This window comes from Schistocerca americana, chromosome X (assembly GCF_021461395.2).
Source record: "Schistocerca americana isolate TAMUIC-IGC-003095 chromosome X, iqSchAmer2.1, whole genome shotgun sequence".
NCBI lineage: Eukaryota > Metazoa > Arthropoda > Insecta > Orthoptera > Acrididae > Schistocerca > Schistocerca americana.
The window spans coordinates 307924577-307949239 of record NC_060130.1 but is presented as its reverse complement, the minus strand read 5'-3'; positions in this window follow the sequence as shown (position 1 = coordinate 307949239).

Below are 24663 nucleotides of genomic sequence, written 5' to 3'. Positions count from 1 at the left end.
TTCAGATTTGTGTGACATATCGCGTAATCGAAATTTAGCTGATTTCTTTTAGTAATAATGTGAATAACTTCACACTTTTCCTTATTCAGGGTTAATCCCCACTTTTCGCACCATACAGATATCTTATCTAAATCATTTTGCAAGTCGTTTTGATCACCTGATGACTTTACAAGAAGGTTTTATCTCCCTGCACACACTGTGCTAGCTGGAGTGCTAGTAAGACTTTGGAACTCATGAGTAGCTCCTTCCGCGGATTTCATGCGTTTTAATTTTTGTTTATTTCTTTATTTATTTTTATTTTTACGGGCGCCCACCGTAATGCTCAGCTGTTCCTTTCCGCCAATACACGAGGTCTCTCTGACTTTGGTTTAGCTGCTGCTGTTCCTTCACGGTTTCACTTCCAAATCATATTTCCATCGGTTGAATTGGGAAGCTGTATTAGTGTTGAAATGTCCCCGATGGATTTAGTATTGACCAGGGAATCTCCCCGTTGCACCCCACCCCCCCCTCCGCTCCCCTCAGATGTAGTGATAAGAGGGCATAGTGGACAGCGCGGCAAAAACTGAACACAGAACAAGTGTGAAAACAGGGAGAAGGTGTACTGGGCTGTGATAAAACAGGAGAATGGAAGCAGTGGACGGTCCAAGAACAAGAAGCGCAGTATAGAGCAAGGGCGAACAAAAGTAGCGTCGTGGTTAAATGTAAGTGGTTGGACTGCCAGGCGGGCTAAAGGACTTCAGATCTCCCTAGTGCCATTTTTTTATTCACTGTTCGCTTTATTCAAATTTGTGTCTTTTTCGTGGTGTCACGTCCGTTTGCAACAGCGAGGTATGAGTTAGGGACCTGTAATGACAGTTGATTCTGCACTACTACTCTGTTACCAACCGGAAGGCAGTGGCTTGCGAATGGGAACCGCAAACTTCTGATGACAAGCCGACAAGTCAACAGAAATGTTTTCTGGTGTGCCATGCACCGCATTAGTGATAGTAGGTGTGTCATGTGATAGGAATCTCTTATCGACAGACCTAATTTGTACTACTGGTAAGTAAGTGAGTGTACTATGTCTCCTTGCCCTATATAGGTGTTCGTATGAATGTGATCACTCCCAAGGAAATGATGAAAACATAATAGTTTGTCACATAAGCTGCAACAAATGAACGCAACAGTTTCACAATCATCGTTTATGCCTGCTATGTCAAAACATATGTTTTTAACGTTTTTGAAGCTGCGTTCCGTTTTGGAAGTCTTGACCCTTGAATTCCTTTGTTGTAACATAGTTCACATCCGTTTATTGGTTGTTTTTATTTCTATGTGGTTTCTCGCCTGCTCTCACTGTTCATGACATTTACTTGTGACTGTAACGTATTCTTACCGCGTGACTCATATTCTACGAGGGTGAGTCAAATGAAAACCTTAAATGTTTTTTTAAATATTATTTATTGTGCAGAAGTGGTACAAAGCTTTATCACTTTTCAACATAATCTTCCCCATGCTCAATGCAAGTCCTCTAGCGCTTACAAAGTGCATAAATTCCTTTAGAAAAAAATATTTTGATAGTCTGCGCAACCACTCATGCACTGCGTGGCGTACCTCTTCATCAGAACGGAACTTCTTTCCTCCCATTCCGTCATTCAGTGTCACTCGGCAGTTTTCCTTCACTATGGCTTCAACTGCTGCAATGTTCTGTGGAGTTACAACTCGTTGTGCCTGACCTGGACGAGTAGCATCTTCCACTGAAGTCACACCATTTGTGAACTTCCTACTCCATTCGTAGACTTGCTGCTGTGACAAACATGCATCACCGTACTGAACCTTCATTCGTCGATGAATTTCAATAGGTTTCACACCTTCACTTCGCAAAAACTGAATAACAGAACGCTGTTCTTGCCTGGCGCAAGTCGCAAGTGTGGCGGCCATCGTTATACTGATACTGCGACGGTATGTGTGCATCTGCACTATGCTGCCACCTACAGGCCACTCTGCACGCTGTTTGTAGTAACTTAAAGGCTAATGGCGCGAAATTTTGATTTATGATTACAAATTTAAGGTTCAAATGGCTCTGAGCACTATGGGACTTAACTTCTGAGGCCATCAGTCCCCTAGAACTTAGAACTACTTAAACCTAACTAACCTAAGGACATCACACACATCCATGCCCGAGGCAGGATTCGAACCTGCGACCGTAGCGGTCGCGCGGTTCCAGACTGAAACGCCTAGAACCGCTCGGCCACTCTGGCCGGCACAAATTTAAGGTTTTCAGTTGACTCCTCCTCGTATAATCAGTGTATAGTATAACAACTGCCAAGACTACAGAAAGCGAACAAACATTTCAATGACCGGACGGACAGTCCATAATGCTGTGAAAACAAGAAAAAAATGGCACGAGCTGGTTTTGAACACGGCTCGCCTGCTTGCTAGTCCACCACCGTGACCACTTACCCACGACGCCGTTGCTCTTTTAGGCTGCGCTTCATTGTACTTGTTGTTCTTGAACCGTTGACTATTTGTATTTTGCTTTTGTTCACAGTTCAATACACCTTCTTCCTGTTTTCATGCTTGATCTGCGACGGGATATCTACTGGACCATAGTATCCCTAAATCTGAGGGGGAAGCGATGGGGAGTTTGCCTTGTGAGTTGACACCCTTCGACTTCACCACATTGAGAGTAACTGTGCTCTCCCGAAAGATTCTTTCTGTTGTTACTGCTTCTCTCCTGACAAAACAGTACTGCCTACCTACTTTTATAGTTGGTGGGTTCGCCTATCGTGACATCTAGTGATCAATTCCGCATTAAACAGGGTGGCCGGATACTTTTGATCTGATTGTGTAAAAATAAGAAAAAGTTCCTTCTAGCATGAATCGACCAAGCGACCTTATTATTTGAAAACAATAAGTCTACACATGCAGCCTGCTTTATACTTTTCAAAATGTTATTTGGAGCGTGTTTTAGAATTGCTTTAGGAACTTGATGGCCTTGCACTGAACTTGAATTGCTGTAAGAATGAAGAATATTGAAGAGGCGCCAGTCCATAAGGTGAGCTTGTTAGGCGTTTCGACCTCACTCGTCACATCGGTAAGGGCGCTGGTAAAGCCGTAGACGAGCGCCTGTGAGGCGCACTCCCCCACCCCACACCCACACACAGCGGCCTCAGCCAGTGAGGGAACGAAAATGCGGCGTTATTGTGTGACGGTAGGTAGCAGGGCTGTGCTTGTGACTGCCAGCAGCCAGTTAAACGCTGGCGCCGGCGCCGGCGCGGAAATCCGCTCGCTTTGAGCGCAAATCGGCTGAATTCCGGCGGCACGACAATGCAGCGACCTGCGCGCTACGGCTAAGCAGAGCTCGCGGGCGCTCCTGGGAGTCGCTGCATCTGCGCTATTGCCATTTCCGCATATCGACTGGCAACTTCCTGTTTCGACCTCGTGACATAGTGTCAAGTGCAGAATCCCGCAACGGCTGAATTATTAAAATGTCTGCTGCAGCACCTACTGCCGTGATAACCTGTCCCGTTCGTTCATCCGTTAAGCCCCTTTTACACGACCGACTTTGCTATCGCAATTGAATACTCGATACAAGTCAGTCTACTGCAGTGCCCTTAGCTTTTTATTCCAGTACTGTTTTTAAGTAATAGAGCCCAGTACGTGGTTCTCGACGGCGAGTGATCAACAAAGACAAGAGTATTTTCAGAAGTGCTCCAAGAAAGTGTAATGTTCTCTCCATTCATAAATGACCTGTCGGATAGGGTGAACAGCAATTTACAGTTGTATTCTGATGACGCTGTGGTGTACGAGAAGGTGTTGTTGAGTGACTGTAGGAATGTACAAAATGACTTAAACAAAATTTCTAGTTGCTATGACGAATGGAAACTTGCTCTAAATGTAGAAAAATGTAAGTTGATGGTGATAAGTAGGAAAAATAGACCTGTAACTTTCGAATACACCATTAGTAGAGTGCAGCTTGACACAGTCACTTCGATTAAATATTTAAGCGTAACGTTCCAAAGCGATATGGGATGGAATGAACACATCAGATTGGCAGTAGGGAAGGCGAATGATCTACTTCGTTTTATTGGGAGGTCTTTGGGAAACTGTGGCTCATCCATAAAGGAGACAGCGTATAGAACATTAGTGCGACCCATTCTTGAATACTGCTCGAATGTGTGGAATCCCCCACCTGGCGAGATAAAAAGAAGACATCGAAGCAATTCAGAAGTGTGCTACTAGATATGCTGCCGATAGGTTCATTCAGCATATGAGTGGTGCGGAGATAATACTTGAACGCAAATTGGTATTACTGGAGGAAGTGGGCGTCCTTTTCGTGAAATGTTGTTGAGAAAGTTTGGAGAACAGGTATTTGCGACCGACTGCTGAGGATTCTACTGCCGCCAACGTATATTTCGCGTAGGACAACGAAGATAAGTGAAATTAGAGGTCGTACGGGGACCTTTAAGCAGTCTTTTCTTTATCGCTCTATTAGAGAGAGGAACAACAGGAAAGGAAATGACTATTGGTGGTACAAGGAACCCTCCGCTATGCACCGTACGGTGGTTTCCGGAGTATGTATGTAGTTGTAGATACAGATGCAGATGTAGATATACTGAGTCTTGTCTGTTTCGAGTGATCATTTTCGTTTATACGTCAGGGCCAAATTTGCGTATGTTATGAGCTGCCTGTTGTGCAGGTTGGTATCTGAACGGCGGAAGAGAGGTTGTAAAGGAGTAACTTTTTTTGTTTTTTTGGAAATTTGTGGTAAGGTCTTATGGGACCAAACTGCTGAGGTCATTGGTCCCTAAGCCTACATACTACTTAATCTAACTTACGCTATGGACAACAAACACACCCATGCCGAGGGAGGACTCGAACCTCCGACGGGGGCAGCCGGACGGACCGTGACAAGGCACCTTAGACCCTGCGCGGCATTAACTAACGTTTTTGCGATAAATTTTAAGTATAGTAATAAAATTTAGAAACAATCAATGATAACGGTCTATTAATGAATAACGCAGAGTTCACAATGGAAGGTCTTTTCAAAAGTGGTATGTTACATTCTCTACACTCATGAGAACAGAAAGAATAGGAAAAGTGTCGTCCAACCATTTCAGAACATATACATTAATTTGCTCGAGAAAATATAAATTGAAAACACATCAAACAGTATCTAGAACACAGTAAATAGTACCTTTTTGCTTCATGTTTAGTGTCTTCTTATTTTACTAAGCGCCAAATACTACCGAAAATTACATTTCTCTTCAACTAATTCCGATTTTTTCACAGTCAAAATAATTTTCATTAACACACGTTTATGTATATTCTTCCGTATTTATTCACAGGATGACAGGAAAGCCCGAAACACATTTCTATAACACGAGTGAGCTCAGCCAGAACAGATTAACTTCAGACGTTATCAGACGCTGCCACAGGCATGCGTAGTGTGCAGGTTACTCGAAAATTTAGAACACCAAACTCGGCATAATCCGTAGATCATTGACGTCATAAACACACTGGCGACTTGGGTGGTTGCTTATTTATACACAGGCTCGAAAGGTGTACGCTCTTCTAGGAGTCGATATCGATCAGAAAATCGCTCGTTTAAAACGGGCTTTAAAAACTAAATAAAGGAAACGCTAACTTTTCCTGTACACACATACGCACACCAGACAAAACATTAGTCACCTGCCGTTGACATCAAGCTGATACCATGTAGCACCGCCCTTAGGATTCATAGTAGCCCTTATTCGCAGAGTAGGAGACTCCGTAAATTGTTGCAGGTATGCCACATCCAGCTAAAACACTCAGTGGTGTTTATATCCAGTACAGGCACCATTTTGTAAGGATGTTGATTGGTACGTTTCAACAGCTGTTATAGTGACAGACATTTGCTGTGAGATTACAATCGGCACATTCAGCATATACACTGATAAGCCAAAACATTATGACCACTTCCCACCGCGACGTTGGATATCATTTGGTGGCGTTGCGGGCACTTGACGAGGTAACGAAAGTATGTAAGCGGAGCTGACACGGACGGGGAGATCACCCTAGCGAAGATGTGGGCTGCAAACTGGGAAATCCAATGAGATAAGCGACTTAGACAAAGGGCAGATTATTATCTCTCAGAACCTGTGAACGAGTATCTCGGAAACGGGGCCGCCCGGTGTGGCCGATCGGTTCTAGGCGCTTCAGTCTGGAACTGCGTGACCGCTACGGTCGCAGGTTCGAATCCTGCCTCGGGCATTGATGTGTGCGATGTCCTTAGGTTAGTTATGTTTAAGTAGTTCTAAGTCTAGGGGACTGATGACCTCAGATGTTAAGTCCCATAGTACTTAGAGCCATTTGAACCATTTTTGAACCACCGCGAGGTACACATGATCCACTCCATCAAAGGCCTGATTGAAATCTATAGAAACCTGTGCCCCCGGAGGCGGCATACAGCGGCGAGGGCAACGTCGTCACGATAGTCTCCCAAGGCTGTGTGGATATTACTGATGCCGCCAAGACACGTGTGATCGGCATTTATTCGATCCGCCAACGACGTTTTGATACGACTGCCCAGTACACCCATAAAGATCTTGTAGTCGCTATTAAGGAGGTTCAAGGGCGATGATCACATGGTCGTTTGCCGCCACGTGGCTTGGGTGTCGGGATTTCGAGCCCTTCCGTGAATTCTACGGGAACTGGGACTTCTTGCCGCAGAAGGACATTAAACACGCATAACCACATAGATGTCATAATGCTCACAAAGTCACGGTAAAATTCCAACGGGAATCCATCAGGACCTGAGGACTTGAGCTGAGCTATCCAAGCACGACTCACGAGCCATCCTCACAGCTTTACTCCGTTGCGGGATGAAAATTTCTTTCTGGAAACAACTCCCAGGCTGTGGCTAAGTCATGTCTCCGTAAAATTCTTTCTGCCAGAAGTGCTTGATCTGTAAGTTTCGCGAGAGAACCTCTGTGAAGGTTTAACTTACATAGTTTCACGTCTTATTTTTTGACTTTTATTCCATTCTTCCTCCAACTTGTTTTAATTTACAGGAAGTAATCTGTGATAGGTATTTTATGTCCATCTGTCTTCCGCTCCTAATTAGTCGATCTGCTTTTTCTTTTTATTTAATACCGGAATGAAATTTGATCCAAGTATATTCTATAGTTTGACCACTCTTCCTTGCTTGGCCGACTTTCCTTGCGGGCATGTGGTAGATGAAAACCGCTCATGTCCCCTTTATTTTGCTGGAATAATCGACGTATAAGTGTTGTGATAGTCGTACAGGAAAGACATGACATAAGTGTATTTTATTTTGCATATATTTCCAGAGTTCGTACTTTGTGTAGATATAAAGCTTCCGGAAGTGTGGTCTAGTCCTGAAATCCAGTGAAGGACAATTACGATCACTAGTAGGATGCCCAGTTTGGCTCTCCTTGGCAGCGGTTGTAGACATGGTCTTGATACTGTCTTGGAGTACTGTCGATATTGGGCTGATACTGACAGAGAGAAGCCATGTGCTTGCTTGCACCCACGTGTGGCGGATGGATGTCCACTTCTGAACAATTGGCGGATACATAAAATAGGCCTTGCCTTGTGCGCCCTCTATTAGAAGCTAGCCGTAACTCAGTTGCACCTGAGTACTAGGCAGCCCGGCGCTCTTCTATGTAGGCTGTGTTCCGTAGCTGCCGGAGGAGACAGCAGTTTCGGTATAGGTATCACTATTTGTCATCGTTCATCTACATTTGGCTAAATACCTGGAAAAGAGTTATCTCCCAGTGAATTTTGCTTTGACGCTCTTTGTAAGAGATATGTTAGCTGCGATGACGAACTAGGGAAGAACACCTAAATCCGCACACTCTTGGTACACGAGAAAAAGTATACGCGCCTGTACTCGCTGTGATATTAGCTGCTCCGTGTTTCAGCGACAATAGGAATACACTACGTCACTATAATGACTTACGTCTATGGTGCAGGATCGCACTATCACCTGGCACCAGTCCTGTACTACGTACTTTGCTCCAAGGTGACCATTGTACTCTGAACGGAGAAATTAATATTTAGTCCGGTGAACTTCTGAGAATAAAACGGTACCACAGTAGTTGTAGAGCAGTCTGTCAGTGCCAGCTGCTGTTTACAGTGAGCAAGAATTAAGAAGGTAGACGGAGTGGAGGGATACCCTTTGCCTTGGATCTGCGGATCAAGTAAATCGGTTAAGTCGGAGATTGCGAATGGCGCACTTCCTACACGTATCTCGGGCACTAATGTCCTTTTTTGATTTGTATTGTTTTTATTTATCCATCAGCACGAGTACGCCATTTAGCGATAAACAGAGTATATAGCCATCAATAATTACAACAGTTATATGTATGTGTGTGTGGTGTGGTGTGTGTGTGTGTGTGGGGGGGGGGGGGGGGGGGGTATGCTCTTTCAGACACGTCCGGCATAAGGCGAGACGGCCAAAGATCTCTTCAGAGCAAGTGCACACCAGGTTATAGCCCTTATCGGAATCATCGAAATGCCGCGAGTAATGAGGATAATGGGCCAGGGACACTATATTATTAATGTGTGGTTAGGCTGAGAATTTAGGTCCGGCGGGAGGCGTGGTAGGACTGTTGGTTGGTTGGTTGGTTGATTCGGGGGAGGGGACCAAACACCGAGGTCATCGGTCCTATTGGGGTAGGGAAGGATGGGGAAGGAAGTCGGCCGTGCCCTTTCAAAGGAACCATCCCACCATTTGCCTGAAGCTAGGACAGTTGGTGCAGTTGCAATGACCATTGTGTGCGGATGGTATAGTGGTCAGAACATCTGCCTTGTAAGTAGGAAACTCGGGTTCGAATCCCAGCCCGGCACAAATTTTAAACTTCATCATTCATTTCAATCAATGGCTGCTCGCAACTAATGCCTGCGATTCCTTTATGTCTTAACAAATATTGTTTATAAGCATGTTAGTAAAATTATGACTCTTTGAGATATATAATATTTATAATTAAAACTTTTGAATGGTTATTGCGAGTACTCTTCAGGTGTTTGGTCAGATTTTAAACTTGTTAACCCGAATACATCTTAGCGGTTATCTAATAACAGGATTATCAATCTACAGGGTGATTCAAAAGTAACTGTACACTCTTTGTGGGTGTAATGTATGCATCAAAATAAGGGTAACGTTTAATATGTAATTGCTTTCAAAAATGGTTCAAATGGCTCTGAGCACTATGGGACTTAACATCTGAGGTTATCAGTCCCCTAGAACTTAGAACTACTTGAACCTAACTAACCTAAGGACATCACACACATCCAAGCCCGAGGCAGGATTCGAACCTGCGACCGTAGCGGTCACGCGGCTCCAGACTGTAGTGACTAGAACCGCTCGACCACACCTGCCGGCTGTAATTGCTTTATTACAGAGTTATGCAGTAGATTAGGGATAACAAATGAAACACAAAATTAATTCTTCTCAGAAAAAAACGACACGAAGAGATCCAAAATTCAAGACAACTGTGTACTGTACATTTACCCCAGAACATGTTCAAAACGATGTCCATGTAGACGACGACAGTAACGTGCTCGACGCCTTACCGCTCTCGGAATGTTGCAGGTTCCGTCTCTTTTTGAACAGTTGCACAGCAGTTTTCAATATTCTGTTGTAGATGTGCAATATTATCAATTGAAACACCATACACGAGCTCCTTTTGATGGTCCGTAACGTAGAGCCGGCCGCGGTGGACGAGCGGTTCTAGGCGCTTCAGTCCGGAACCGCGCGACTGCTACGGTCGCTGGTTCGAATTCTGCCTCGGGCATGGATGTGTATGATGTCCTTAGGTTAGTTAGGTTTAAGTAGTTCTAAGTTCTAGGGGACTGATGACCTCAGATGTAATTCCCATAGTGCTCAGAGCCATTTGAACCATTTTCGTAACGTAGAAGTCCAGGGGTTTAAGACTCGGAGGTTAGGTAGGCCAAGCAACTGTAAGAGCTATCCACTGATCAGAATAAGCAACATAGACAAATACTCTCTTGCCTCGCGAAGAAATGTGCAGGGGCCACATCGTGCGGAACCCATAATCTGGTTCGTGTAGCGTGTGGGACATCATGAAGCAGACCACCCAATTCATGTTCCAAAAGCAGTCGATACACACTCCAGTTAGGCACCGTTCTATAACATGCGGTCCGAGTAAGTCGTTATCCAACATATCACACAAAATGTTCATTGCAAAACGATTTTGGTAACCTATTACTGCAGTTAGGTGAGGATTCTCATACACTCACACCTGCATGTTATGACCGTTCACGATCTCCACAAGGGTAAAGAGGCTCTCATCTGTAAACAGTACCGGAAGACTGAACAGTGGTCCAGCAGCATGTTTCTCATTCATTTTCCTACTGTGACTTGGTTTCCATATTTCCTTAACGAAAATCCGTGAATGGCAACTGGATATGAAACAAGCAGCTTCTTTGACCAACTGGTCTACTGTTTCATTGTATAGAGTGCCTTCGTTACCTTTCATCCAAAGCAAAATAATACATTTATTTCTCTTAGAGCATTCTGTTACTTCGTGGACTATGTCTATAACAGATTTGCTACTGTTTTTTCTATGATACTGAGAATGCTTTTCGAATTAGTAATAACTATCAGTTTTTCGCCTTTCTGAACGGAAAAGTACTTGATGGTCTTTACACTGCTACTGCCTCCACTGTATAAGAAGAGACTGATGAGGGGAGCTTTTATTGGTTGTAATGATCCGTTATCGGACATAAATAAGCGCATCCAGCCTTACCTTCTTATGCGATTATTGAACCTCCAGTACATATATATGGAGAGCTTCGCTTAGTTTTTCACGGAACTTCCGGTTTCTCCCACTGTTTACACTAAATTCCAAGTAGCAGAGGCGAAAAGACCATTCATACATCGGCGATCTTCTCGATGTTATGATGCTATTGGATAGATTTTTCACCGTCTGGAAACTTCTGAAAAAATTAGAGATTCGATATAAAATATTCTGTTATACAGAAGAGTATGTAACATTTAAGATTTTGTAATGAGTGAATGCGGATTAGCGCTGTCCTTTCCAGTACATATCTGTTGACAAGTCATTGTCACCAGTGTCTATACTAAGAGCGCGTTTGTGGGAGTTGATCTCATCGCTCCAACATAAGTCCAAATACAGATTTTTTTATGTATCTGATTTACAGATATGCTATTTACGTATTACCGTACTTAGTACAAGGTCGCGCTGGAAAGTAATGCCCCCAAATTTTTATCTGAAATCTCTCAAAGCTTTTTAAATAAAACAAACCCATTCAACCATCTACGTCTTTGTTCTTCATGTCTTCGTTTTTACAGCCCTCTGCCGTTAGAGGGCTGAGAATTGTAGCTTGTAACATGACGGTGTGTAGTGTAAAAATGTCGGTGCGTGAGAAACAGCGTGTTGTAACCGAGCACTTGGAGCACCCTCTCTTTCAGCATGACAATGCTAGACCATAAACGAGCGCTGCAACATCAGCAAGAATCCGACGCCTTAGACTGACTGTCATCGATCATCCTCCATAAAGTCCACGACTGGGCTTTATCCGACTTTCATGTGTTTCCAAAACTTAAAGAACACCTTCGAGGACTTCACTTTGATAGTGTGAGGCGGTGCAAACAAAGGCGAGGTAGCTGCTCCGTCAACAAAATCAAACATTCGCCAGCGACTGTATCAACAAACTGATTTCTCATTGGCAGAAATGTGTTCGTCACCAGTGTGACTGCTGAGAACTAAATATGTAGACTGAAGAAAAAAGATGTAGAATGGTGATAACGTTTGTTATATTTACAAAGCTTTGCGATTTTTCACATAAAAAGTTTGGAGGCATTGCTTTCCAGCACAGCCTCGTAGAATGAGAGGTACGTGCTTTTGTACATTTTAACAGACTCTAGTTAATATTGGAGCTGATGTGAGGCATCCAGCCGAGTCTGGAATCGAGCCAAATTACCAAGAAACTGGCTTACAATTTGAAGTGTAATGAGTATTTCTTACGTGCACTTAGTTATGAATCTACAATGTCGTGAAAAAAAATAACCGGAGACTTCTCAGGAGGTATTTCAGTGCTGTTCGCGTGCAACTAATAGTCCACCTCTGTTAATACACATTTCAGATTACCGATTGCAGGATTCTCTGTGGAACCAGAGTTTCCTACGTATTTAAAGCTTTGCCCATGTTCTAATGTTCCTCAATTCAGCATAATCTTTACTCTTCTCTTTCCTCCTAGAGCAAATACTTTCGTTTTCGTTGTATTGAAAGAGTGAATTAGTTAACCTCTTTGGAAAACACCAGCTCTCTCACAAATGAAAAGCACATGCTGAAAAAGGCTGGAAGATACAGTTACATTAATGGGATCTTGTACAGAGCACTGAATAAAAATATGAGGGAAGAAACCCTAATGAAGTTCTAAAAAGACACTAACGGTACCCTCTATATTTTGACAGAGAAAGCAAGCTGTGGAAATGAGGTTTTCAGGAAGAGCAGCTGGTGATAGATTATCTGATATGATAGGGAATACAATAATACGGTAAGAGTCAGGACTTTAAAGCATAAATGAACAGATCATGGAGTATAGAAATAAATAGAGAGATCATCTCACAAGAGGGAATTACAACGTAATGGCCAAAATAATAATGCATTTTCGCTCAGTATAGAAAAGATCAAGAGATGGATCAAGAAAGAGGAGTAGGGATCAAATGAAAATTACCGGGAGAAAAAAGAGACACGGGATAGGGCGGCGTAAGAGGCACATGGCAACATTTGAAGAAGGAAGAAGAAAAAGAAGAATCTCTTTTCATTATCTCCAGTGATCTACACTATTTTCTACAACTGTGCTTCGTCCGTTGATGGAAGTGCCATATCGTCAGCAGACTTAAGTCATCACATTCTTCTTGCCCCGAGCTTTTACTACTTTGTAATCTAGTGGTCAGTGTTCAGCCCCACTTTCTAAGCACAGACTGGTAAGTGAAGGAGACAGCCATCAGCTTAATCTTACTTCTTTTCCTAATTCAGTCCAGTTGGAACTTTCTTCTCTCACTCTAACTGACGCTTTTTGATTGAACTATGATGACTTTACAAGTCGCCTGCTTTTCCAGTCGATTCTATTTTCCATTATTGTCTGAAACCATATTTTATATGCAAAATACGGCTTCACATTAATTTCAGATGTTATTGTTATTTAGCTGAAGACACTTCCAGAATACTGCACAACATATCCGGGACAGATGGTTAAAAACAAAAAAAATTGAATTTACAGTCATATAGACATACCACTGATTTATTTGGACAAAATAGTCGGCTAATAACATTATTGGGCTTAAAACTTAGAAATCAATGCAAATATTACGAATTTTGCACTCACATTGATGACGCAAGTTTTTAAGAGAACTACAATACCCCCATCTGGACAGACAACAAGTAAACGAATCGGCGTGAAATCCACCTGTCTGGGAGCATCAAAGCTTCTGTCTAAGTAGTGTTTTAACTCGTAGACTACCGGCGGGCACAGTAGAAGTTCACAGCTGACGCCGTGTGTCCGCCGGCGGCCACAGCGTATAGGGGATGTAGCTGCCCCTGCCGATGTCGGTTTATGCAGCCCGTTATGTTACACTACTGGTCATTAAAATCGCTACACCACGAGAAATGCAGATGATAAACTGGTATTAATTGGACAAATATATTATACTAGAACTGACATGTGATTACATTTTCATGCAATTTGGGTGCATAGATCCTGAGAAATCAGTACCCATAACAACCACCTCTGGCCGTAATAAAGGCCTTGATACGCCTGGGCATTGAGTCAAACAGAGCTTGGATGGCTTGACATTTTCAATTGGCGAGAGATCTGGAGAATGTGCTGGCCAGGGCAGCAGTCGAACATTTGCTGTATCCAGAAAGGCCCGTACAGGACCTGCAACATGCGGTCGTGCATTATCCTGCTGAAATGTAGGGTTTCGCAGGGATCGAATGAAGGGTAATGCCACGGGTCGTAACACATGTGAAATGTAACGTCCACTTTACAAAGTGTCGTCAATGCGAACAAGAGGTGACAGAGACGTGTAACCAATGGCACCCCATACCATCACGCCGGGTGAAACGCCAGTATGGCGATGACGAATACACGCTTCCAACGTGCGTTCACCGCGATGTCGCCAAACACGGATGCGACCGTCGTGATGCTGTAAACATAACCTGGATTCATCCGAAAAAATGACATTTTCCCATTCGTGCACCCAGGTTCGTCGTTGAGTACACCATCGCAGGCGCTCCTGTCTGTGATGCAGCATCAAGGGTAACCGCAGCTATGGTCTCCGAGCTGATTGTCCATGCTGCTGCAAACGTCGTCGAACTGTTCGTGCAGATGGTTGTTGTCTTGCAAACGTCCCCATTTGTTGACTCACGGATCGAGACGTGGCTTCACGATCCGTTACAGCCATGCTGATAAGATGCCTGCCACGGATCTAGCACGGCGTTCCGTACTACCCTCCTGTACCCACCGATTCCATATTCTGCTAACTGTCATTGGATCTCGACCAACGCGAACAGCAATGTCGCGATACGATAAACCGCAATCGTGATAGGCTACAATCCGACCTTTATCAATGTCGGAAACGTGATGGTACGCATTTCCCCTCCTTACACGAGCCATCACAACAACGTTTCACCAGGCAACGCCGGTCAACTGCTGTTTGTGTATGTGAAATCGGATGGAAACTTCCCTTATCTCAGCACGTTGTAGGTGTCGCCACCGGCGCCAACCTTTTGTGAATGCTCTGAAAATCCAATCATTTGCATATCGCAACATCTTCTTCCTGTCGGTTAAATTTCGCGTCTGTAGCACGTTATCTTCGTGGTGTAGCAATATAATGGCCAGTAGTGTATATTTGACCTACAAAAAAAAAAAAAAAAAAAAAAAAAAAAAAAAAAAAAAAAAAAAATTGGTTCAAATGGCTCTGAGCACTATGGGACTCAACTGCTGAGGTCATTGATTGTGTGTCAAAAATGGTTCAAATGGCTCTGAGCACTATGGAACTTAACATCTAAGGTCATCAGTCCCTTAGAACTTAGAACTACTTAAACCTAACTAACCTAAGGACATCACACACATCCATGCCCGAGGCAGGATTCGAACCTGCGACCGTAGCGGTCTTGCGGTTCCAGACTGCAGCGCCTTTAACCGCACGGCCACTTCGGCCGGCTAGTGGTAGGAAGGAGTGCTACGAACAACATAGGAGATATCCTGATCCTTGGGGGCTATGTGTTGGAGAGGGGTTGCATTTGAAGGGCAGTTTTGTACGTTTTTCTTGAATAGCTCCAAGGCTACGGCTCTAGCGGAAACGTCTCTCAGTACAATATTTAACCACATTAAATTTCCTACGAAAACGTCATGTCCATTTTTTATGTGGGTCTAATAGTTTATACACAGTAAACGAGAGAATATGAAACCCTCCCGCGTGGTTTTAGAAGGTCAGCTTTGCGGGTTGCATAAAGCGACATCGGTAGGGGCGGCTGAATAATTGTGTATACATCTACATCTACACTCCGCAAGCCAACCAACGGTGTGTGGCGGACGGCACTTTACGTGCCACTATCATTACCTCCATTTCCTGTTCAAGGCGCGTATGGTTCGCGGGAAGAACGACTACCGGAAAGCCTCCCTGCGCGCTCGAATCTCTCTAATTTTACATTCCTGATTGCCTCTGGACGTATAAGTAGGGAGCAGCAATATATTCGATACCTCATCCAGAAATGCACCCTCTCGAAACCTGGACGGCAAGCTACACCGCGATGCAGAGCGCCTCTCTTGCAGAGTCCGCCACTTGAGTTTGCTAAATATCTCCATAGCGCTATCAAGGTTACCAAATAACGCTGTGACGAAACGCGCCGCTCTTTTTTGGATCTTCTGTATCTCCTCTGTCAACCCGACCTGGTACAGATCCCACACTGATGAGCAATACTCAAGTACAGGTCGAACGAGTGTTTTGTAAGCCACCTCCTTTGTTGATGGACTGCATTTTCTAAGGACTCTCCCAATGAATCTCAACCTGGCACCCGCCTTACCAACAATTAATTTTATATGATCATTCCACTTCAAATCGTTCCGTACGCATACTCCCAGATATTTTACAGAAGTAACTGCTACCAGTGTTTGTTCTGCTATCATATAATCATACAATAAAGGATTCTTCTTTCTATGTATTCACAATACATTACATTTGTCTATGTTTAGGGTCAGTTGCCACTCTCTTTCTAATGCTGCAACTTCTCTGTATACTACAGCATCATCCGCGAAAAGCCGCATGGAACTTCCGACACTATCTACTGGGTCATTTATATATATTGCGAAAAGCAATGATCCCATAACACTCCCCTGTGGCACGCCAGAGGTTACTTTAACGTCTGTAGACGTCTCTCCATTGAGAACAGCATGCTGTGTTCTGTTTGCTAAAAACTCTTCAATCCAGCGACACAACTGGTCTGATATTCCGTAGGCTCTTACTTTGTTTATCAGGCGACAGTGCGGAACTGTATCGAACGCCTTCCGGAAGTGAAGGAAAATGGCATCTACCTGGGAGCCTGTATCTGATATTTTCTGGGTCTCATGAACAAATAAAGCGAGTTGGGTCTCACACGATCGCTGTTTCCGGAATCCATGTCGGTTCCTACAGAGTAGTTTCTGGGTTTCCAGAGATGACATGATACGCGAGCAAAAAAAAAGTTCTAAAATTCTAGTGGAATACTACTCATTAATCTGTATGCCTTGACTGAGTTGAGACCAGTGTACAGGAGATCGGGTACAGTATGTTGTTCAATGTTTTGAGCTTAGTGCTTTGCAACTTTATGATATGCCGTACTAAACAGAGTAGAGCGTGTGGCCCCGGGCCAGCACACAGACCTCTGGCGGTCCACGGTCCGCCGACGCCTCGCGGCAGTTAGCGCGTTAAACGTGTTAGCGGCGCAATCCATCAACCAAATGAAGTGGTTGTGCATCACAGAGTGATACGAGAATATAGCTACTTGCATTACAAACTGTTTTCGCATGTCTGTAACTGATTTCACTGATAGGCAGTTATCAGTTTTCAGTCAGTTTGAACAGCTAATTTACGTTTGATTGACCTCAGGTTAATAGTAACTAGGTTTTTCTTCTCCGTATTCATTGCTAAATTTTTCACCACAAACTGTACATTAAACACTCGTAGACTCTCTTGTGGGGCAAACTGCAGTAACTTACTGTTTCCTTTGCCCATTTTCCCCAAGACTAACGTAGGAAATATTACAGTAACATTTACGAAAATCATAGCGGCAAGCACTAGAACCAACTACATATTAAACTGTAAAGCGTGGCATGCTACGAACACACGAAAATATGCTGCTGCAAATGACCATCGAAGTCCGAACACTCAAGTTGCTTATGGGTGTGAGAAACCTAACAGTTTTCCATTAAATTGATACCGTGTACTGATCTCGAAGGTTAACGCAGCACAATTTAGCGAAAGAATGAAGCTAGTCAAAACATTCGTCGATCTCACGCAATAACTGATGAAAACGGGAAGGAAGTCTGTCGAGTGTTCTGAAAAGAAAAAAACACCATTCAAGGTAAGATGCTTAGTTTGAAGATAAAAAAATCGAGACACAGTACACAAGAGGAAAATCCTGAACGCCTCTGTGTCCCCAGAGAGTACAGAATGACAGAAGGACATTTTTTTAAAAAAATAAGGGATTATCCTTGAAAAATCGTATGCCACCATTATTCTAGATACCTACTAGCATCTGATGCAACCATTGGCTGCTATCCACGCCACGTGAGTCGCCAATGTAATTCGTTTCTCCCCTTCTATGTAATCGTGCACGCGAGCACACCTTTCCACGTTAGTCCTCTTCTCGTTGTTAATGGTATTATACGAATAAAATGTAGTTTATTAAACAACTAGAAGTATGATAACTGAGTATTTCGCCCTATTAAACTGGCCTCATGATCACGGGACAATCGTGACTAGTGTAAGATCGGCCTCCTTTCTCGAAATACTACAGGTCATTTAATTTGTAAGCTGTCATATCTTTCGAAAGGAGACAACTTACAAACAGATAATGCCAGGCAAAGGCCTGTTGACCACGACGTGGCTGTAATTACCTGTACACAAAATTAATAACGAATGACGACAATGATTCTCCGTACTAAAGGATAACGTCCTTTGAGTTAGTTTGTGAAAAGATCACCCCAAACCGTGTCCTTATTATACACTCAGATATAATTCATAAATCAAAGTCCGTTTATTCCAGAGAAGGCACAGTTTCTTCACGTTCGTTCGGTACGATTCTGATTATAAATATAGTAAGGTCGCCTTTAAATTATTCCGCGTGCTGGTAGCCACATTAACAATGGGTATTCACATGAATCGTGTAAGTTGACATCTGCTTCCATAAATTTACTTCTGCTCAACACGAAAGAGTCTCGAATTCACATCTTAAGCTCCAAGTGTAAAACAATTTACCACACGGTCGGCCTGAGTATCCGAGCGGTTCTAGGCGCTACAGTTTGGAACCGCGCGACCGCTACGGTCGCAGGTTCGAATCCTGCCTCGGGCATGGATGTGTGTGATGTCCTTAGGTTAGTTAGGTTTAAGTAGTTCTAAGTTCTAGGGGACTGATGACCTCGAGACGTTAAGTCCCATAGTGCTCAGGGCCATTTGAACCATTTTTTTTTTTGAATTAACCACGCGACGTAACCGCTTAAATATTTCACACACAAATTTTTGCATGTTCATTTCCCGTGAAAAGTTCCAGTAACGGTAGACACAACTGACAGCCAGCACGTATTCACACATTCTTCATCTGTAGGAATGTATTTTTTTTCTGTGCTGAAAGTAAGATCACATCAGGATGAAATTTTAGTCAACGTATTTCACAGGTCTAGAAATACTGGACTATCAGTTTGGTTACGTTATTTCTTCCCACTTTCGTCAGTGTAACTGCCTACATGTATTCGGCACGATCTCAGTTATTCGCTCTCTCTCTTGTGCAGATGATACTGATGTTATTTTACGGTAGTTGTTTAATTTGTAGTTGCAGTCTGTGATAAAATTGCAGGTGTTTCATATGAACTTGGTGCTGCTTTTCACATACTTTGATGATTTACAATCCGTATGTGAACTGCAGTTGCCACGGCTTTTGTCCAAGTTGTCAGGCTCACCTCGCACAATGCGGAATTCAGGGATCCAGCATTGTCCTGCCGCGCATCGCCTACAATATGAATCTGATTACTGAGCTCAATAATTACCTGTTTCACTCCGCGAATTAAGAAGAATTGGCAATCACGCGTACAATAAACAGCGAATTCAGGTGTCCGTGGTTCACTGGAGTCCGAATGAACGTTTTGGGTACATGATTCAGTGATGAAAGCAGCCAAATCAAGTATTGTGTTACATGGATAACACTGTTTCGCGACCTGACAATCGGGAGGAGCAACGCTGCGCATTCAAGTGCTAATAACAGTAGGCACCCGTGCAATATCAACGTGAGGCTACCAAGTTGGCTGGAGGACTGCATCAAACCAGTCCTTGGACTGTAGACCGCAGCAATAAGCGTGAATCAGCTCGGTTCTTCCGTGCCTCTATTCGGTTTATACAGGCTGTTCCGCGTTCGACGCAAGTGGCATTGTACGGGGCCGAGTACCCAACTCATCCTATTTCAACACAAAAATTTGACAGAAACCGAAAGATGAAACTTGAGATATTAAGTTACGCGTAAAATTTACATGTAGGGGAAGGTCGGATTGCATCGGACACGTAAGCATTTTCTAAATTATGTTTTTTAAGATTGTACGGAAACATTCTTCGCAGTAAACAATATTGTGATAGGGTATTTAATATAATTACAAAATTCGATGTCACAAGAATATAAATTCGTCGATTTTTTTTTTATTCTTTCCGCCCTTAGCACTTCGGTCGTTTGAATTTTTGGAGGGATGTGTCGGATATGAAGTAGTAACTCGTGAGGAAGCTATTCCTGCTACAAAAATGTTTTAATAGAACCTTAAATGATTATACACTTGGATTTGGTCATTAGCTCACGTAGTCTGTGAAACAAGCTGTCAGCGTATTCCTCTCTGAATCCTGCTGCTCACTGCAATCTAGTGGAGTCAGCTGTCCTCACGCTTAAATCTATATTTCTTCTCAAAATATCACATTACGTGCTCGCTTTCGTCGCCTCCTTCAACACCTTAATTTTTCACTCCCTGCAACCTTTCGAGTGGGCGAGAGCCGCACGCCACCTTGGCTCCAGGCTCAGGTCCGCGTTCACCTTGACCTCAGCTCGCTCCCAAAAGAGGTCACCCCCGGTTCGGTCTACCACTCCCGTTTTTTGGAACTTCGTTCGAAGTTCATCGACATGACTTTCATTTATACAGATGGCTCTAAGACCAATGACGGGGTCGGGTGTTCCTTTATTGTCGAGGCACAAGGTTTCAAATACCGGCTCCATGGCCATTGTTCGGTCTTCACAGCTGAGCTCTTTGCCCTCTACCAGGCTGTTCTTTACATCTGCCGCCACCGACATCCTGCTTATGTCATCTGCTCAGATTCCCTGAGCGCCATCCAGAGCCTCAGTGATCCGTACCCGGTTCACCCTTTCGTACACCGGATCCAACGCTCTCTTCAGCAGCTGGTGGACGTCGGTTCTCCAGTTAGCTTTATGTGGGTTCCTGGCCATGTCGGTATCCCTGGGAACGAAGCTGCAGATGCCGCGGCCAAGGCTGCGGTCCTCCAGCCTCGGACAGCTTCTTGTTGCGTCCCTACGTCCGATTTTAGCAGGGTGATTTGTCGGCGCATCTTATCTCTGTGGCATGCCGATTGGGCTGCACTTACCGACAACAAGCTTCGGACCTTCAAACCTCTTCCCGTGGCTTGGACGTCCTCCTCACGCCCTTCTCGGCGGGAAGAGGTCGTTTTAGCCCGGTTAAGAATTGGACACTGCCGGTTCAGCCATCGCCATCTGCTGACGGCTGCGCCGGCGCCGTTCTGCCCATGTGGGCACTTGCTGACGGTTAGACACATTTTAATGTCCTGTCCAGATCTTAACACACTGCGCCTCGATCTTAACCTGCCAAATACTTTCGATGCCATTTTAGCGGATGACCCACGAGCAGCTGCTCGTGTTCTTCGTTTTATCAATTTGACAAACCTCGCTAAGGACATTTGATGATGCTGTTTTTTAATCCTATGCCTGTCAGTCTGTCTTTTATCGTGTTTTCCCTTTTAGTTGTTGTGGTCAACTTGTGCCTCGCGGTGCATTCTTAGAGTAGTCAGGGCGCTAATGACCATTGAAGTTGTGCGCCCTAAAACCACAAAAAAAAAAAAAACAAAAAAACAAAAACATTACGTGCTTTCTTTTTTGTTTTATTGAACCGATGCTCTATTTTTAGTTGCTTTGCACATTAATACCATACATTTTAGTGTTCACATTTACTGAAAGGCATAAACGGGCTATCTAAATTTTTAACATGATGACACAGTATTGATTCCTGCTCGTCACTGAACGTTTTCGGTAGGAATTTGTTATTTGCTGTATGAGGTTCAGTGTACTTTTTGGAACTAAATATTTCTTACTTACTTCCCTGGCTGTCATTTCAAGAAATCTGACTCTTCCTACAGCTTCCTTCATGTTGTTTTCATCCCATTTGTATCTTGACATCACCATCTTTATCTTTTGCAGAAAAAACGTGAACATTGAAATTTTTACGCCATCGCTTTGTCCGACAGATACGAAATATATCACTGTGATACTTTGGAATTCCCATTGTTATTACTTGGGCTCAATGTTGTCACAGCCTACTACACAGGGAACAATATCATTTGTATCTAGAGATACAACAAAATTGTTATAGTATTTTCTTGTAAACAACGCACAACACTCCAGACCTAAGTTCGTGCACTTACTAGGAACAGATACTCCGCAATCACTGTACAGTGGATGGCGATGGTTACACCGTTCCCAAATTATCGATTTTCTTTCCTATTCAGTTCGTGTATTATGTAGCTGTGTACGCGCCCTCATCTCTTATCTTACTCTCAGATTCCTACGCGAGATATACGCTAGCGGCAACATAATGGTCGCACAACCAATTTCGGATAAAGTTTCTTTCAATTTACCCAACAGGTGCAACGAATAACAACGATGTGTTTCTTTCAAGAATTTCCATTTAATTTACCAGAGTATTTCAGTTACACATTCATTTATAGATGTATTGAACTTTCGCAGAACTCTTCCAAGAAACCTTACTCTTCCATTCACCTTACCTAAAACCGATTATTAGTGACCCATTTCATGTCACCTCTCACTATCACCCCCAAATACTTATCCGATTTGTTATCAAGATATTCTTGCAATTACGTACCATACACTTCTTACTGCTTGATGTAGACAAACAGAAACACCTACACAACAGACTTTTGCAAATCGAAATTGTAACTTTGTACGTTCTGGAATGAAGATAAATGCCGAAAAGTTATCCTTCACGGGAGTATGAAATCTTCTGTTTAAGGAGACACTCTCAGATTAATTTCTTGTCGTATAATTGTTTTCCATATCGAGTGATAATATAAAAATACATTGTTCTAATTTACGTGCTCTCAATTTTTTATAGTTTCAACGGTCTGTCTGGATAATGAAACCATTTACAGCCGAAGGTCCATCACTTAATATTATCTTCACTATGACTATATACAGATGGCGGTAGTATCGCTTACGCAATATAAGGGCAATGCATTGGCGGAGTTGTTGTTTGTATTCATGTAAAAAAGTTTCTTACACGATTGTGGCCGCTCGACGGAAATTAACGTACTTTGAGAACGGAATGATAGTTCGAGCTAGACGCATGGGACATTTCATTTTGGAAATCGTTATGGAATTCAGTATTCTGATATCTACAGTGCCAAGAGTGTGCCAAGATTACCAAATTTCAATCATAACCTCTCAACACGGAAATCGCAGTGGCCGACAGTTTTCACTAAACGACCGAGAGCAGCAGAGTTCGCGTAGAGTTGTGAGAGATAACAGACAAGCAATATTGCGTGAAATAACCGCAGAAATAAATGTGGGACGTACGATGGAAGTAGCCGTTACGGCGAAATGTGGCTTTAATTGGCTATGGCAGTAAACTACCGACCGACCCGAGTGCCCTTGCTAACAGCATATCATCTGCAGGGTCTCCCCTGGGGTCGTGACCGTATCGGTTGGACCCTAGATGACTCGAAAACCATGTCCTTGTCAGATGAGCTCCGATTTAAATCGGTAAGAGAGGATGGTAAGGTTCGAGTGTGGCACAGACCCCACGAAAACATGGAGCCAAGTTGTCGACGAGACACTATGCAAATTGATGGTGGCTCCATAAGAGTGTGGGCTGTGTTTACGTGGAATGGGCCGGGTCCTCTGGTTATGTTCGGCTACTTGGAAACCACTTGCAAAATTTGATGGGTTTCATGATCCCAAAGGATGATGAAACTTTTATGGATGGCAGTGTGCTATGTCACCAGGCCATAAGTGTTAGTGATTTGTTTGAAGAACATCCTGGACAGTTCGAACGAATAATTTGGCCACCCAGACTTCGAGCATTAATAGGACATAATCTAAATGTCAGTTCGTGAATAAACTCCTGCACCGGCAACGCTTTTGTAATCGTGGATGGCTAGAGAGGCAGCATGGCTCAAGATTTCTGCAGGAGACTTCCAACGACTTGTTCAGTCTATGCCACGTCGAGATGCTACACCACGCAAGGCAAAAGGAAGCCCGGCACGATATGAGGAGATATCCCATGACTTTTGTCACATCACCGTATAAGGGGGCGTGTACCCCGTCAGATGTTCGCTAACCACTTGAAGAAATGGAGATGCCGTATGCTCGTATGAGACAGCGTTATTAGCACCTGACAGAGTTTCAAGGGAGCCTCATTGTGGGTCTCCACTTGACCGACTAGTCGAATCGTGCAGTATCCAGACTTTTAGGGCTTTCGTATGAGACATTGGCCTAACATTTGGCTGTATGGGAACCTGAGGGCAGGCATACTTGTCAAGATTCCGGTTGACCGCCACTAAGAAGGGCCTTCGTATTGTGCACCAAGCACATAGTAACACCTTAAAGTCTGCGTCTGCCATCCGAGAACACGTAATAAACTTACTGCAACATTCTGTGCCATTCATCGTGCAGTATCCAGACTTTTAGGGCTTTCGTATGAGACATTGGCCTAACATTTGGCTGTATGGGAACCTGAGGGCAGGCATACTTGTCAAGATTCCGGTTGACCGCCACTAAGAAGGGCCTTCGTATTGTGCACCAAGCACATAGTAACCCCTTAAAGTCTGCGTCTGCCATCCGAGGACACGTAATAAACTTACTGCAACATTCTGTGCCATTCAGCACCATTGTTCTCAGGCAAGCAGCAGCCGCACTAAACAATAACCACTCTTTTAGAAGACTGACGTTAACACCATAACACAAACGGCTGCGTCTGAAGTGTGCCGTGCCTCGGAAGCACGAACTGCTGATGAAATGCCTCGCATTGTGTTCAGCAATGAATCTCGAGTCTGCAATAGCATGGATGACCATCGTCAACGAGTATTGCAGCTATTCTTCCAACGTTTTGGAAAGGTACAGCCGCGCCAATGTT